Source organism: Cannabis sativa, chromosome X, assembly GCF_029168945.1.
Source record: "Cannabis sativa cultivar Pink pepper isolate KNU-18-1 chromosome X, ASM2916894v1, whole genome shotgun sequence".
Classification (NCBI taxonomy): domain Eukaryota; kingdom Viridiplantae; phylum Streptophyta; class Magnoliopsida; order Rosales; family Cannabaceae; genus Cannabis; species Cannabis sativa.
In genome coordinates this window covers 7708469-7722277 of record NC_083610.1, presented here as the reverse complement: position 1 = coordinate 7722277, position 13809 = coordinate 7708469, and the positions used below count along the sequence as shown (strand labels likewise).

The 13809-nt window shown below is 34.7% G+C and overlaps 1 non-coding gene across 1 annotated transcript; it reads right to left on the bottom strand.

The window, feature by feature from the left end:
* Positions 1 to 482: 482 nt before the first annotated feature.
* On the bottom strand, positions 483 to 589 carry LOC115703327 (small nucleolar RNA R71). The gene has a single exon (XR_004009102.1). It is a non-coding gene; the product is annotated as a small nucleolar RNA R71 (small nucleolar RNA).
* Positions 590 to 13809: the final 13220 nt, after the last annotated feature.

Below are 13809 nucleotides of genomic sequence, written 5' to 3'. Positions count from 1 at the left end.
TTAGACAAAGGAGGAAGGAACAAAAGGCTAAAAAACGCTGCAATATGGCCGATGGGTTTGAAATTGGGGGTGCTCATAATGAAGCCAATCCTATTGCTTTGGCCGATGATAGAGCCCGAGCAATAAGAGAGTATGCAGCCCCTATGTTCAATGAGCTAAATCCGGGTATTGTGAGACCCGAAATCCAAGCACCTCACTTTGAGCTCAAGCCCGTCATGTTTCAAATGCTCCAAACGGTTGGTCAATTTGGTGGGTCGCCAACGGAAGATCCTCACCTCCATATTCGCTCATTTTTGGAGGTGAGTGATTCTTTCAAGCTACAAGGAGTAAGTGAAGAGGCTTTAAGATTGAAGTTGTTCCCATTTTCCTTGAGGGATCGGGCTAGAGCATGGCTTAATACTCTTCCTCCCGATTCGGTGACTAATTGGAATGACTTGGCTGAAATTTTTTTGAGAAAGTACTTTCCTCCAACAAGAAATGCAAAGTTTCGAAGCGAGATCATGTCCTTTCAACAATTGGAAGATGAGACTACTAGTGATGCATGGGAAAGATTCAAGGAGTTGTTGAGGAAGTGCCCACACCATGGTATTCCCCATTGTATCCAACTTGAGACTTTTTACAATGGTCTCAATGCGGCTTCTAGGATGGTGTTGGACGCTTCGGCTAATGGAGCCATTCTTTCCAAGTCTTACAATGAAGCTTTTGAGATTTTGGAAAGGATAGCTAGCAACAACTATCAATGGTCAACTAATAGAGCTCCGACAAGTTGAAAAGTAGCGGGTGTCCTTGAAGTAGATGCTTTGACCGCTCTAACCGCTCAAATGGCCTCAATGACCAATATTTTGAAGAATATGAATATGGGAGGAAGTGTACAACCAGCCGCTGCCATTCAAAGGGCAGAAATCTCTTGTGTGTATTGTGGTGATGGGCATACTTTTGAAAATTGCCCTTCAAATCCAGCTTCGGTTTGCTATGTGGGTAATCAAAACTTCAACCGCAACAACAATCCATACTCAAACTCCTACAATCCGGCATGGAAGCATCATCCGAACTTTTCATGGGGAGGTCAAGGGGCAAGTTCAAGTGGAGCACAACAAGCACAAGGAAAGCAATCATTTCCACCGGGTTTTTCTCAACAACCAAGACCTCAACAACCTCACCAACCTCAAGGCTCTCAAACTAGTTCTTTGGAGAGCTTAATGAGAGATTATATGGCCAAGAATGACACTGTAATTCAAAGCCAAGCAGCATCTCTTCGGAATCTTGAAGTTCAATTGGGGCAATTGGCCAATGATTTGAAGAATAGACCACAAGGCACTTTGCCTAGTGACACCGAAAACCCAAGAAGAGATTGCAAAGAACATTGCAAAGCGGTAACCTTGAGAAGTGGAAAAATAATTGAGTCAAATGTGGCTGCAGCGAGCAAGAAAGAGCCCTCTTCAATCTAAAAAGAGGGGGAAACGAAGAAAAAACCAAAGAACTTCAACGAAATTCCCAGATAGTTACAACATCCAACGCATTCTCTTGCGAGAATAGCCTTTGCAAAAGCCACCTCCACCATTTCCTCAACGATTCAAGAAGTAGAAAGATGATGGTCAATTCCAACGATTTCTTGATGTTGTAAAGTAGCTCCACATCAATATACCGTTAGTGGAAGCTTAGGAGAAAATGTCAACCTGTGTAAAGTTTTTGAAGGACATTTTGACAAAGAAAAGGAGGGTTGGCGAGTTTGAAACGGTCGCTTTGACGGAGGGATGTAGTGCTATGTTGAAAAGTAAAATTCCACCCAAATTGAAAGATCCGGGCAGCTTTACAATTCCTATTTCTATAGGGGGTCGAGATGTTGGAAGAGCTCTTTGTGACTTGGGAGCTAGTATTAATCTCATGCCCATGTCTATTTTTAGGAAGTTGGGAATTGGAGAAGCAAGGCCAACCACCGTCACTTTGCAATTAGCGGATCGTTCCATGGCTCATCCGGAAGGGAAAATTGAAGATGTGTTGGTACAAGTGGATCAGTTCATTTTTCCGGCCGATTTCATTATTCTTGACTATGAGGAAGATAGGGAAGTTCCAATCATTTTAGGGAGGCCATTTCTTGCCACGGGAAGAACTTTGATAGATGTTGAAAAGGGAGACCTTACCATGAGAGCTCAAGATGAGCAAGCCACATTCAAGGTCTTTCATCCTATGCGTGCTCCGGATGCAATAGGAGAATGCTTAGCAATTGGAGATATGGATCCTAACATGGTTGAGGAGTCCAAATTCAAAAATAGTAAGAAGGTGAGAAAGAAGATTCCCCTTAAAGAAATTGCTAAGGATCACGAGCCGCAAGAAAGCAAAGACAAAACATCATTTGACCCTAAAAAACCACCCAAAAAGAAGAGAAAGAAAAAGAAGTTTAGTAGAAAATTTTGGTCTCAAATGTTTGAAGTTGGGCAACAAGTGATTTTTGCTAACTCTTTAATGAAGGCTACTCATGGACGACTAGATTCAAGGTGTGATGGATCTTTCTTGGTGGTGAGAGTGTACCCCGATGGGGTGGTAGAACTACGTGATGCACTTTCAAGAAGAAATTTTTTGGTGAAAGGCCAAGGAGTGAAGTTTGGGAGTGGTGAGGTTGATCGAGCAAAGACCTCCATCACATTGGAAGAGGCTTGAGGAAGAAGGGTCTCGGGTTGTCATGGCTTTAGTGAATCACATTTGGGCAACCCAAGAGCGGAGGAACAGGATTATATTTAGTTATATATATGCTATGTAATAAGTTTGGGGTGTGCCACCCCTTGAAAAAAAATATATATGTATTTACAATTAAGTTTGGGGTGTGCCACCCCTTGAAAAAAAAAAGAAAAAAAGAAAAAGAAAAAAAAAAGAGGAAAAGAAGAAAAAGGAAAAAAAAATTAGTATATACATACTTATATAATTACATATATATATATATAACTTTTAATTTCCTACATTTACTAATGATTTCGCTGTAGTGTGGTGATCTTTATTGCTGGTGCAAAGCAAGGAATGACAGAAAAAAGGGGCTGCTGCAATATGGTGTGAGCAAATTTGTATGTTGAAGCAGTAGGTCCCAGTACAGCATTGGATCAGCATCGCTTCAGCATTTTGAAGCAGAGACTCTAGTGGGGAAGAGTTCAAATCTTGAGGGAGTTTTCTTTTTCTCCTTAGTTAAATTGTTATTGCTGGTTGTGTTTGATTGTTTACTTAGTTTACTTTTATTGTCGTCTTTAGTTGTGTGAGTAATAAATATTATGTGGATTAGATGTGTATTAATCATGTTGTTTTGTCATGTTTGTGATGTTATGTTTTAGCTTGCAAATGAGAAAAATACTGCTTGTGTTTTCAGCTTAGTTTAGGGTAGCGCTCGATGATGAAACATATCCATTTTCCTCCATTTGTGGAGTGCCTTGGTTTGTGTGTTGAAAATGCTAATTTTAAGTGTTATTTTTGTCTACATGCTAGCCTATGAGGAATGCTTTCAACAATTGTGTGCTTGTGTTATCCCACCATACTTTGAGTTTTTAGAATAGCCAACGCTTTGAGAGAGTTTAAGCATCTAGAATTAGCTAGTGTAATCCTTGAGGCGAAATCCTAGCGAGCTTTATAACTTAGAAATGATTTAGGCCATCTTTGGACGTTTGAGCCTTTCTAACCTTCCCTATGAATTCAATTTTTCCCTAGTCACCCAAGTTTGAGCCATTTAGCCTATTATTGTTGTGCAACCCAATCCTACATCTAACGCCAATCTTAATTTGCATTTCCACATATGTCCTAACTTAATTACTCACTTGTCAAGAGCCAAGTTTCACATTAAGTTTGGGGTGAGTGCGGTGAGTGTAACTTGTGGCGAGCTAATTCAAGGTTATACTTTTAGCCACATTGGGGACAATGTTGGGTTGTAAGTTTGGGGTGGGGGAATTAGCTCACAAAGTATATGAGTATGAACTTTCAATTAACCTTCTCTTGCTATTTATTATATAAGTATAATATAGTAATAAATGTCTTTCTAATATATGAAAAAAAAAATCAGCAATGAAAAAAAAAAACAAAACAAAAAAATACATATGCTTGCAACTAAGTTTGGGGTGTTCCACCCATTTTAGTTCAAAAAAAAAAAAAAGAAGAGAATAAACATAGCAAGAGAAGTCAATTTTAATATCAAGTACTTGTGAGTATTGAATTAGGGAAGAGGGTCAAGAGAAAATTTTTTTTTAAGGAAGAGACTCGGTTTTTGACAAGTGAAGTGGTTAGGTGTTGAGCTAGCTTAAATACATCCTATACCATACCATAACCCAAGCCTAACATTCAAGCCTAGTCAAGTCCTTTTGATCTAAGTTGTAAAGCTAAGCTACATTAGTGGAGAGGATTACACTAGTTTAACTTATGGAAGCAAACTTTTTAAACTTGAGGATCGAGGGGTAGTTGTGATAGAAATTCAAAGTGTTGGTGGGAAGTATTTGCACACTTTATTGATTGAATTACTCTTGATAAGTTTAAAGACATAAATAGCATGCAAAATTCTGTTGACACACACAAGTCGAGGCATATTCACTACTGCCAATTACACTTCCATTTCATCTAATTCTGAGAGCAAATTTCGTCCCTAGACCAAGTGTGAAAGAGCAAGATTTTCTCTACTGCAAGCGTGTTAGTGTCGCTGTCATTTTCTGTTCGTATTGTTTAGTTCTTTTTGTTTTTCATTACTCGAGGACGAGCAATACTCTAAGTTTGGGGTGTGATAACTCTATGGTATAGAGTTAATTTTTATGCTTTTAAACTAAAGTATTGTGAGGAGAGTAATGAAAATGTGTTTATTTTGCTTAACTTTAATTAGTTTTAGTGTTATTTTCTATTTAGTAATCTAACCTTTGAGTTTTGTAAATATTGATATTGTTGGGTGTGTTTTTCCAATTAACTGTGCTTATTTTGTTGAAAAAGGAGGAATTAAATTGACAGGTAAAAGAGAAAGAAGCAAGGAAGAAAAAGAATACAAGCTGGAACTGGGTTGATTGCTGAAGCGATGCTAAAGCAATGCTGAAGTGAATTCAGCATCCTGGCAGTGACGTGGAATCACGAATTTCACTTATCCACCTCATCAATTTCGGTCCAATCACTCAAATTGCATCAGCTAGCTGACATGGAAGAAAGGGGTCTCACCCTAGTGGGCCAAAGTGGAAAAGTTTGGGCTTCTATCTTGGGTGAGGAGGTTGGTACCCTAAAAACCCAACATCAAAAAGAAAAGAAAAGAAACAAGTACACCATTATCATCTTCATCATCTTGTATGTACAGTACGGGGCAGCTGCCATTTTTTTCTATGGAGGAGCTTTAATTGCAGCAGGAAGTACACGAAGAAGAAAGAAGAGGGGACCAAGCCTAGTGTTTGAATTTTCTTTTACCCTTTCTTGATAGTCTTCTTTATTTTTCTCTTTGTTATTGTTGTTTGTACTTAGTATTCAAAACTTCTTGAGATTGTAAAATTGGGCAGCAGCCATGGATGAAGTATTTTTAGCTTGGATTTTATCTTTTTATTTGAATATGAGCTAAGCTTTTGAGGCTTGAATGACTATGAACTTCTAAGTTGGGTATGATTAAATTTTAAGCTTACTTTAGCATTTGTTTGCCTTTGTTCATTCAAGTGAGTTTCATTTTAATTGATTGTTGTTTCTTGGCCATGAATAACAATTTGCTAAGCTAGATCTTGTACCGGAAGGGCTAGATCTAGTAGTTCAACTTGAATGGAGCAAGTGAAAACCTAGATTTAGGCTTTTCTTTGTAAGTGGAATAGGAATATTTCATTTACCTTGCATAACTTACTAAATGAATGTTTGAATGGTGTTCTGCTTGCTGGTTTGATATAGGAATATGTTGAGCTAAATAGTAGAATTAAAGTTGTGAGTGTTGGAAAATTCTCACAAGCCTAGAGGAATTTGTTGTTATCTCTGTGCAGAATGCTAGAGCAATGCTGAACCAATGCTGTACTGACTGTAAAAAACCTGACTAGAAGGAATTAGTTATTCAAGCCATTTTTGCCATATTATATTTTTTATCTTGCAAACAATTTTTCTAGCAGCAGTAGTTTTAATTTTAGCAAGTTTAATTCTTGTCAATTTTAATTTTGAATCATTACTCAACCATTTGCATATTATTTCTTTTTATTTTAAGTTGTAATTAGTTGGTTTTACAAGATATTTTTGTTTGCAATCCCTGTGGAGACGATCTTACTTATCACTTTATTACTTGTTTGACTGCGTATACTTGCGTATATAATTTTCACAAGACAATAGCATACAACTCATCTGACACTGCACCCTGGTTGCTCAACCGTAGCACATTAATCTACATTTTAGGAAAAGTATTAAATTAAGAAAAGTTTAACAGTTATTGAGAACAAGATTATGAGTATTGAGAGGCAACAATGCTTACTCAAGTGTGACAGTCAGTAGTCCCGTGATCCGTAAGGGGAAATACCGCGTAAGCTATGCAATCCCACATCGCTTGGGGAAGGTCAAGTGGGATGATTCTGAGGTTGTGTAGGTATGGGACTTCACAGTTGAAGAGAGCTTAAATAGATTGATTGGTACTACCTATATCAACAAGGTGCATCTTGTTTTCGGTAGCCAATCACGAAAGAACTCCACAGTTAAGCGTGCTTGACCTGGAGCAATTTTAGGATGGGTGACCTCATGGGAAGTTTTCTCAGGAAGTGTGTGAGTGAGGACAAAGCACGCTGGAAACACTTGTGTTGGTCTGTAGGATCAGTCATCAGTCCATGAAGCAGCCAAAGTGACGTACTCGTGTATAAGAGCCATTTATTCCGTGGGTGTAAGGACCCAATGGAGGCTTGAAGCGGGGACGTTACAAATGGTATCAGAGCCTTGACCCAGCCGGAAGTGTGGTCGACGAGGACATCGGACCCCGTAAGGGGGGGTGATTGTGACAGTCAGTAGTCCCGTGATCCGTAAGGGGAAATACCAGGTAAGGTGTGCAATCCCACATCGCCTAGGGAAGGTCAAGTGGGATGATTCTGAGGCTGTGTAGGTATGGGACTACACAGTTGAATAGAGCTTAAATAGATTGATTGGTACTACCTATATCAACAAGGTGCATCTTGTTTTCGGTAGCCCATCACGAAAGAACTCCACAGTTAAGCGTGCTTGACCTGGAGCAATTTTAGGATGGGTGACCTCCTGGAAGTTTTGTTGGAAATTATTTTACCAGGATCTAGATTTACTAACAAGTATGTTGGATTAACAACTTAATATGAATTCTAAAACAATGAAAATAAACACATATAAAGTTAGAAAACCTTACAGTGGGTGCAGCGGAATAATATGACTCCTTCCGTTCAGATCTCTAGCCCTTGATTCCTTTCTGTAGCAGAGCATCACCAAGATCTGAACCTGGATCTTCTTTTCTCCTTCTTTGATGCAGAAATTCCATAGTCTTCCATACTATGATTGAGATACCACTTGATGTGTGTGGGCACTACTCATCTCACAAGGATTTCGAAATTTTCTCTCATTTTCTCTCTTGAATTTCGTGGCTCATCATGCATTCAAGAGAAGAGAACAAGGTTGCTTTATATAGGGAAAAGGGAGAGCACAGCTTTCAAATAAACAGTTTCCTCTTTTACTGTGTAATTGATTAACTGCCTTATTTAGTGTGATCCACCACTTTCCTATTTTTCCTAGGCTTTGATTAGGAATTACATGGCAATTAAAATTGAAAATAGTAATTGGGAAACACACAAAGAGGTGCCGACCATAGGGTGAAATGGGTCTCACTTGGATTTTGCAATTTCCCCAATTTTATTTCAATTTCTCCAAAAATGCCATTTTTCCAATTCTAATCATTTAAATGCCAAAACTAATTATTTAATAACTAAAATAGATTATTAAATAATATTGTCATTTAAAATAATTATTAATTAGACATACAAAGTCTCTTAATTAATAATTAAACCTAGAAACCCTTTTCTTTACGATTTCATCCTTAAACTGTGAGAATTCATAAAGTAGACATAGTCTAACTTTTAGAATTATAATTGATTAATTAAAATCAATTAACTGAGTCTTACAAGCAGTATGGCCTCAACTAGTATGGGGACCATGGGTCTATATAACCGAGCTTCCAATAAGTCGAACCGAGCTTCCACACTTAGAACTTGGAATTGCACTCTCAGTCATATAGAAACGCTCTATATGTTCCACGATATAGACACGTCATTACTTATCCATTGTTATAACCCTAATGTGATCAATGATCCTCTATATAGATGATTTACACTGTACATGATTAAATTACCGTAACACCCTACAATGTATTTTATCCTTAAAACACTTAACCCTGTATAAATGATATTTCACCTAAGTGAAATGAGATCTCCACCATTTATCTTCGTTTGGTTAAGCTCGAAGGAAATCATCCTTTACTTCTATTTGCCAAATAGAAGCTATAGATTCCATATTTATGTTAGCGCTCCCCCACTCAATTGTATTACCGTGTTCCCAAAATGTACGTATTGCCCAGACTAAAGATTAGGCTTAACTAACAAATCAAAGAACACGAATAACACTCTTGAAATTGAGCCTAACCATATCAGGATTTCGATCATGTGATCTAGGTTCAACTTATGATATTGAATTGAATAGATGTTTACGGTAAGTTTCAAAATCTAATTCAAAGTTCAATATCGGTCCATTCCAATGCATACTCCATGCATCCGATACTGGTAAACTTTGCCAATGTCCTGGAAAGGACATAACACTTTTCCAAGGTGTAAGAATACCTATCGCTGATTATACCATGTCAGTCTAAATCCAGTGTTCTGACAAATCAGGGAATCTACTTTTGAACATATAATAAAGATTATATTCCACTGTGCTGACAACACTATAATCTTTAACCAACCCATATGTTCTGGACTTAAAAAGAATTCATACATTATATACATATAATCATGAAATAAATCATGTGAACCATGCAACATAAAATGTTATTTCTGATCTTTATTAATAAGTAAATCTGATTATATGAAATGAGTTTTATTTAGGGCATAAAACCCAACAAACTCCCACTTGCACTAATATAAAACAAAAAGTGCATTTCAAATAATCATGAACACCTTGATGTACAAATCAAGTGTAGTAGTAGTAAACTCCTCGTAATGGGATCTGACAGGTTGAATTAAACACAACCTCTTCTCCACCATTACTCTTCCTTAATCACAAAATCCTTGATATTGTGAAATTCCTCTCTATATGTCTACTCTCTTGGGATACTGGATTCTATACTTTTGGGCAACTACTCTTTGGTTATTCAGGAAGTAACCCTAGTAGTTAAGGCAAGTTGGAACAGTGCCACAAATGTATAGAACTTTCCTTAGACTGAATAAGTATCTTTCCTGCAACTTTTAACATTCAGTCTCTCTCTGGTAGACCAAGAGATTTCAGATAGGTTTTTACACTTCTCCAAAATCGCTACTCCACCCCCAAAGTAATCACCATCTCATCAGCAGACTTTCTAGCACACATGCAAGTCTCAAAATCTGATGTGGTGTAGTCTAAGAGTTTCAAACAAACACCCTTATTGACTAACATATAGTTCCTCTTCTTAATCTTAAGATTTACTTGATTGTCTTCCAATGTTCCTCTCCTGGATTAATCTGATACTTACTCATTACTCCCACTCAACAGCAGGTGTCTGGTCTAAGGCATACTAAAGTATATCTGAGACCTCTCACTGTTGATTTAAGAAATTCTTTCATGGCTTTATCTTCTCTGGAATAGTTGAGACTTTTCCTTAGATAAATAAAATCTATGTCTAAGAAGTTGTGAAGCTTCTGTAGATTTCCATTGGAAAGAAAATGCATCAGCATCTCATGCTTGCATTAGAGTAAGTAATTACCAGGTATACCACAAGCCATATGTTTAGATAAACTCATACCTATAATACTAGGAACAGGAATTTTTGTTAAGTCCATTGAATAGACTCATTAACGAAAAATTTCCTTTCATGTCCTTGTAACAGAAAACTTTAGGTTACTCCATGTGAATGGATCAAACCATAGTTCTATTGGCTTTCTTCTTAGTTTCTTATCTTGACAATCCATTACTTGTTTAAACTCACAATGGATTTTAATCACTAGTGTCTTCCAAGTCATGAGAAGAGTGAGTTCCTAGAAACTCTCCCACTACAACAAGGTACCGTGAATTATGTCAAAGTAAACTAAATGGTATAGACCTCTTCAGTTGTGTTAAGACAACAGAGGCAGTGGGATTATCTTGTAAAATAAGATGATAGAACACTTTTGGAATCAAGAAAAAATATCTCCTTTATTTGCTACTTTATTTTCAGACTTAGTCATTTTCTTAGAAAAGTAGTATTTGTTTAAACAAACACTTTCTTATCTAATGACTATGGGATGCTCCACCCCTAATCACTTAGAATAGCTAACAAACATGCAAACCAGGGTTAGCAGTTCTAGCTTCTTCTTTTTTTCTGAGATTTCGATTAGGTCATCCATGAATCTAGTAATGATTTACATTAAGTATACAACCATTACATCATTCTGAAATTACCATATAAGGATTTAGGCAACGACTAGTAACTAATCATCAATATGCAACTCGAATTTCTGGGGAGGTAAGTTTGGATATAATTCAAAATCAAATTAATGATCTTTGAACTGCATATCTACTAACTTTTTCTCCACCCCTATCAGTTCGCAAGATCTTTAACCACTTACCATTGCTAGAAATTCATGAAATTTTTCAAACATTTCAAATTTCTTTTGCGTAAGGTAAAATCTAGAGTGATCGTTTTAAGAATACAACGAAAACTCATATCCACCCCTGAATGTTCATCTATCTACGAATGAGATGAAATTACTTTCAGTGGATATAGGCATATTAACTCTTTGCAGAGAATGATCTTGTCAAAACCAATATGAACAAGATACAAATGCCATAGATTTATAAAATATGTGGTTGAATCTTTTGATGACTTAAGTTTAGTTACATCAAAGAGTTCTTAGAATAGTGCAAGTGGATTCTGGTCACAGAATACTAAACTCATACAGTTTAAATCCATTGAAAGAAAACGGTTATGAAACACTTGTGAAAGTGTAACTGTATAATTAGTAACTCTTTCTTGGACCACCACTACTAATCTAACTCTATGATTTGCCTATACAAGTAGGAGATATCTAAGATTGAGGATTTATATCATTTTGGGATAGAATTCCGGGAATATAATCATATGCGCCATCTAATTTCTTAAGAGAAAATAAGACTTTATATGATTTATAGACCATTCATCCAATGATATGTCATTAAGCTAATTCGAAATGAATAAGCTAAGAGGAATTAGGATAATTTCGTTTTAAATAAGAATCCAACGATGCTCCGATTAGTGAGAGTCAAAGTAATCTTATTTATACAATCTTCTTGTTTCATATTGTAAAACACTAGTCTAAGGTGTCATCAATTGATGAACAGCTAGATGTTGCATATACAATATTTATCTTTCGAGATCTAACACTATTATGTTAGTCTAATGGTGAAAATCCATTAGGGATTAATCTCATTAGAAAAACAAATCAAGTTAGACCAACAATGAAGATTCGAAATTAAACTACAATTTAATAACAGAAAATAACATGGTTCAATACAAATTCATACACAATTCAGAAATTATGAAGCACATAGCAAGTAGGAATGACAAGTGAAAATACTAAAACATACAATCCTAAATAATTTCCAAGGTTTTCAACAAACTAATATCAGTGTCCCGTTTAGGCGAGAGTCAAAGCTACCATTCATTGAATAGAGTTGTCAGCTCATCTAAAATGATCAACATTCTAGCAACCTTTTATTCGATCAAGATGTGAATCAGCGTTGTCCCGTTTAGGCGAGAGTCAAGGCTATTCTATCTTATGAGCTTCCACCATTGTTTCATATTCTTGCAAGTCTTATACAGTCGCCACCATTAGGATGATCATAAACTATATAAAAAACTTACAAGATTACTTATCTTTCGAGATTAAACGGTGCTAACTTGCTAATTAACGTTCCTCCATTAGGGAGGATTACTCACTAAAACAATAGCTATGTAAAACCAACAATGGAGATCGAATATCCTTATAATAATAAAGCTCATTATTTAATGAAGGGTTGTATTTTCTTCTAATATTTATTTTAATCCATTTATTTTAAATATATATTTATTCAATTAAAATTTCCAATTTAGAATGAAAAATTCCAAATATAAATTTTAATTTAATATTTATAAATTATACTTAGATGGATATTAAAATAACATGAATTATTTCCATCTTAGTAATAATTTCCATAAATATTTAGAAAATTATTCAATTTAAGTTGTTTCAAAATTAATTTAAATTAATTTACAACTCAAATTTAATTTTCTATAAATATATATTGCATTTCGAAAATGCTTTAACATAAAATAAAATAAATCCTGGAAAATTACTCTAATTTTATGTTGGCCCAAAATTAATAAAAATTAATTTTCAACAAAAAATATAATTTCCCTATTTAATTAAATATCTAAGAAAAATTTCAAATATTTAAGTATCATGATTAAAAAATCAACTTAAATATTAATTTTCTATTTAATTAAATACACTTAGAAAAATACTTCAAGCAAAACAGATAATATCTATCTAGACTTTCATAGACTAATTAATCCAATCTCTAATTATAATATATTTTAGTTCATTTATTTCAATTAATCATTAAATGAAAAAGTCATTGATTTAAGTTGGTCCAAAATTAAATAAATAATTTTCAACTTTAATCTATTTTTCAAATAAAATTCGAAATTTCTACATTAAAGAAATGTAATTTCGAAATTTTGGGAAATGATTAATAAAATAAAATAAAATATATTCTGAAAATTATTCAAACTTAAGTTATTCTGAAATAAGATTCCAAACTTAAAATAATTTTCAACTTTAATTAACATGAAAATAACAATATTAAAGTATCATGATGAAAATCAACTTAGATATTGAAATTTTTAATTTAATTAAATGTATTAAATTCAAGAAATAAATAATTAAGTAAAGAGGAAACTTAATTATTAATTCTAGTTTAATACTAGGAAAATATTCTAAACTTAGATTGTACCAAAATTAATTTAGAGACAATTAATTTCACAATCAATGATATTTTCCTATTTAATATTAAAAATAATAACTAGTACTAGAAATAACTATCTAGAATATATCATTGACTAAGTGTTTTTCTAAAATTAACTTTAAAATATTACAATGAAAAATAAATTTCATATATTTTAAAAGTTAATTATGTTGCTAATTCAATTTTAATTAGGTTAGACTAATATAATTAACCTAATACAATTATTTAAATAAGGCAAATGGGCCTTCACAATTGGGGTAGTTCATGTGAGGGGGAGCTGGGTTCAGTATGTCGTACCCACTTCTATGGCCCCCAACTCTCACACAAGGCCCAAAAGAGAGGAATTTAACCTTAAAATAAACAATTGTTATTCATTGAATAAGCCCAAATCTAATTGGGCCTAAATAAATTTCCTTATGTCAAAATTTATTTTAGCAACCTAGTCCATTTACTTAGTAAAAACTTAAATGGGCTCCCTATATGTATCTAAGCCCAAAAGCAAACATATAGGCTCACACAGGTCAAATGATTTGGATGGACCCTATCATGTTACTAGGTTTACACAGATGAAAGAAGTACAAAATTTACCTGTTACAAATTATTTATAAGATCTATCGTCAATTGGACTATGATTAAAAT